This window comes from Arachis ipaensis, chromosome B9 (genome assembly GCF_059453495.1).
Source record: "Arachis ipaensis isolate K30076 ecotype BB chromosome B9, ASM5945349v1, whole genome shotgun sequence".
NCBI classification, from domain to species: domain Eukaryota; kingdom Viridiplantae; phylum Streptophyta; class Magnoliopsida; order Fabales; family Fabaceae; genus Arachis; species Arachis ipaensis.
The window spans coordinates 78,089,535-78,093,391 of NC_142444.1; the positions used below are offsets into that span (position 1 = coordinate 78,089,535).

The following is a 3,857-nucleotide window of genomic DNA, read 5'->3' on the forward strand; positions in this document are numbered from 1 at the left end:
AGTGTTGTTGTGGGGTGTTGTGATGTCCTCTGTGTGAATTGCTGGTGAGCTACATTGTTGTTGGAGTTGTAACGTCTCTGGTCTTGGAGTATGGATCATAGTTTTTCCTTGGTGAATTCCCAATGTAGTTGGCTTGCTCCTGACTCCCCTCTACTTCTTCATTCACTCCTTCTTGGGTTGTTGATGAAGTGGAGATTGCTGCTACTTGGTTCATTTCCATCTTCTTGGTGAGGTCAGCCAGCTGCTGGGTAATGAGCTTGTTTTGGGCCAACAGAGCATCTACATTGTTTAGCTCCATTACTCCTCTTGTGTTCCCTCTTTCGGAAGCATAGAAGTAGTCGTTCTCTGCTACTGTTTCAATAACATCTATGGCTTCCTCAATAGTCTTCTTCTTGTTCAAAGATCCTCCGGATGAATGGTCTACGGCCTTCTTTGACTCATAAGAGAGTCCTTCATAGAAAATGTGCAGCTGCACCCATTCGGTGAACATGTCAGGTGGACACCTCCTTGTTAAGTCCTTGAACCTCTCCCATGCTTCATATAGAGTCTCACCATCTTGTTGCCTGAAAGTTTGGACCTCAGCTCTCAGCCTATTGATTCGTTGAGGAGGGTAAAATCTTGCTAAAAATTTGTTCACCACGTCTTCCCAAGTTGTCAAGCTTTCCCTTGGGAAGGATTCCAGCCACTTGGCTGCTTTGTCCCTAAGTGAGAATGGAAATAGGAGCAGTCTATAGGCGTCAGGGTGAATACCATTAGACTTCACTGTATCACATATTCTCAGGAAGGTGGTCAAATATTGATTGGGGTCTTCTTGAACACCTCCTCCAAATGAGCAGTTGTTCTGAACAAGGGTGATGAGCTGTGGTTTAAGTTCAAAGTTGTTGGCATGGATTGTTGGCTTTTGGATGCTACTTCCACAATTGCCTGGGTTTGGATTGATGTAATTGCCCAAAACTCTTCTATCCTCCCCAGCATGATTTGCTCTACCTCCTCCCCCATGGTTGTGATCCTCTTCTTCATGATGGTTTTCCATGTTGTCTTCCATGTTTGTTTCAAAGAATTCCTCTTCTTCCTCAGCACCAACCACTTTCTTTCCTCTTGCCTCCCTCCTTAATCTAAGGAAGGTCTTCTCAGGTTCAGAATCGAAGGATGTTGAAGCCCCGCTTCTTCTCCCTGTCATACAACCATCAAGTGTAAGCAAAAAAAGATAGGTGCAGAAAGTATTTGTGTCAGAATTACTGTTAGTTGTGGGTGATGCAATATATCAAACAGTTAGTGGGTTAGCAAACAGAATTGAAAATAACAAAGTAAAACAAAAGAGTAGAGGGGGAAGGGAAGATGTTTAACGAAAACAAAAAGTAAATCACTCAAACAGAAAATGAAATTCACAAAAATAAAAATGCTCAATCTAGTGATCTTCCAATTTAATCATTGTTGATGCACAATCAATCCCCGGCAACGGAGCCATAAACTTGATGCACGGAAAACTTGTCTCTCAACAAATCTCCTTTCGGCAAGTGTACCGAATTTGTCGTCAAGTAAAAACTCATAATAGAGTGAGGTCGAATCCCACAGGGATTGATTGATCAAGCAACTTTAATTAGAAGAATGTTCTAGTTGAGCGAATCTAGAATTGGGTTGAGAGTTGCAGAAAATAAAATGGCGGGAATGTAAATAACAGAAAAGTAAATGCTATAATTAAAGGACTGGAGGTAAATGACTGAAAATAAATTGCAGAATTGTAAATGGGAGTGGGGGATTTGCTCATAAAAGTAAATGGCAGAAATTAAAGAGAATGGGTAAGATCAGAGATGGGGAGTTCATTGGGCTTAGGAGATGTTGTAATTCTCTGGATCAAGTTCATTTTCATCTCTTCCTCAATCAATGCACTCATTGATCTCCTTGGCAATCTTAAGTGATTGAATTACAATTTCATGCAATTCAATCTCTCAAATATTGATCAATAGCCAATTCCTTGGTCAATTGCTCATGAGAAGAGATGAAGTATGGTCACTGATTATACCACATGCATTTCCCAAATCAAGTATTGAGAGGGTTATAGTCACATACCCATCCAAACCCAATTTGGTCCAGCATGAGAAAGCATTTCTAGCTTGATCTCTTCATTCCTCTTTCGAGGTTCAAAAGAGATCCAAGTTTGAATAGCTTCTCTTCCAAGATAACTACTCAATAGGATGAAGATCGAAAGCTTTCAAGTAAAATCAAGAGAAAAGATAGAAGAAGAATAATGAAAATTAGTATTGATCCATCAAATTACAACAGAGCTCCCTAACCCAATGAAAGGGGTTTAGTTGTTCATAGCTCTTGAAAATGAAAATAAAGATGGAGAATACATCATAGAACTAGAAATTGCAGAGAAAGTAAAATACAGAGAGTAATTCTCTTTTTCCAACTTTTCAAACTCCCTTTTACAATTCAAAGCTACTCCTATATATACTACTCTTCTCAGCTTCTAGTTTGCTCTTCAAGTCTTGGGCCTTTGGATCTTGAGTTTAAAGCAGTTCTTTTCTTCATTTGGGCTTGGCTTTACTTGCAGAGAGAAAGTGTAAAGTGGGCAGAGACTTTAGCTCAGGGCGTTAGGGGTGTTAACATTTAGTGAAAGTATAAGTTCGAGAACGTTAGTGACACTTAACATTTTCACTAACGTTCCAATGTACCCCTTTGCCTCACGTTAGAGCCCACGTTAACTAGGTTAACGTGGCTTCTAACGTGGCCCTGCCAAACTTCGAGAACGTTAGTGACACTCAACATTGTCACTAACGTTCCTGTGTGCCCTTATTTGCTTCACGTTAAAGCCCATGTTAACTAGGTTAACGTGGCTTCTAACGTGGCCTTGCCAAACTTCGAGAACGTTAGTGACACTCAACATTGTCACTAACGTTCCAATGTGCCCCTAGATCTCACGTTAGAGTCCACGTTAACTAGGTTAACGTGGCTTCTAACGTGGCCATTCTTAGCCATCCCAACATTAGTGACAATGTTGAGTGTCACTAACGTTGGCTCATCATTCATTCCTCATTGTTAGCTTCCACGTTAACTAAGTTAACGTGGCTCCTTGGGGGGTTGTGTGGTTGCTTCCAACGTTAGTGACAATGTTGAGTGTCACTAACGTTGTCGACAACTCTCACTTATCACGTTAGCTCCCACGTTAACCAAGTTAACGTGGGAGTTAACGTGGTGTGTTGCATCCTTAGGCCAACGTTAGTGACAATGTTGAATGTCACTAACGTTGGCTTCTCTTCCCCCTTTAACATTATAGGCCACGTTAACTAGGTTAACGTGGGCTCTAACGTGGCCACTCATGAGTGTTTGCCAACGTTAGTGACAATGTTAAGTGTCACTAACGTTGGCTCAACTTCCCTTCTCCACGTTAGAGTGCACGTTAACTTAGTTAACGTGACTCTTAACGTGGGCAATGATGGCTATGAGAGTGTTATTGGCAATCACTTTTCTCATTAACCTTGCAAGTTACCTCCCTTTCCTTGCTTCCTTTGGTCCTGAAATCAAGCAACAGAGTGCATCAAAGTTCTAGTCCAAGTCATGGGTAATGCAGTATACAATTTGTCACTAAGTTCATGCAAAATCCTCTTGAAATAATGTAAAATGCACAATGTATGCTTGAATCAATGTGTAGGTGAATATCTACCCAAAACTAGCTTATTTCCTAAAGAAATGCATGAAACTACCCTAAAAACAGTAAAGAAAAGGTCAGTAAAATTGGCCAAGATGCCCTGGCATCATTTATTCACTCTATTTTTCTTTTTATTCTTACTTTCTATAGCTTTGTTCCTCATCTAACCAATCAACAATTATAGAATATAGTCATACCAAAAAGT

General features: G+C 40.4%; 1 non-coding gene across 1 annotated transcript; it reads left to right on the top strand.

Annotated features, from left to right (window-relative positions):
• The first annotated feature begins 488 nt into the window (after positions 1-488).
• LOC148545104 (small nucleolar RNA R71) lies at positions 489-592 on the top strand. The gene has a single exon (XR_015901877.1). It is a non-coding gene; the product is annotated as a small nucleolar RNA R71 (small nucleolar RNA).
• The last annotated feature ends 3,265 nt before the right edge of the window (positions 593-3,857 follow it).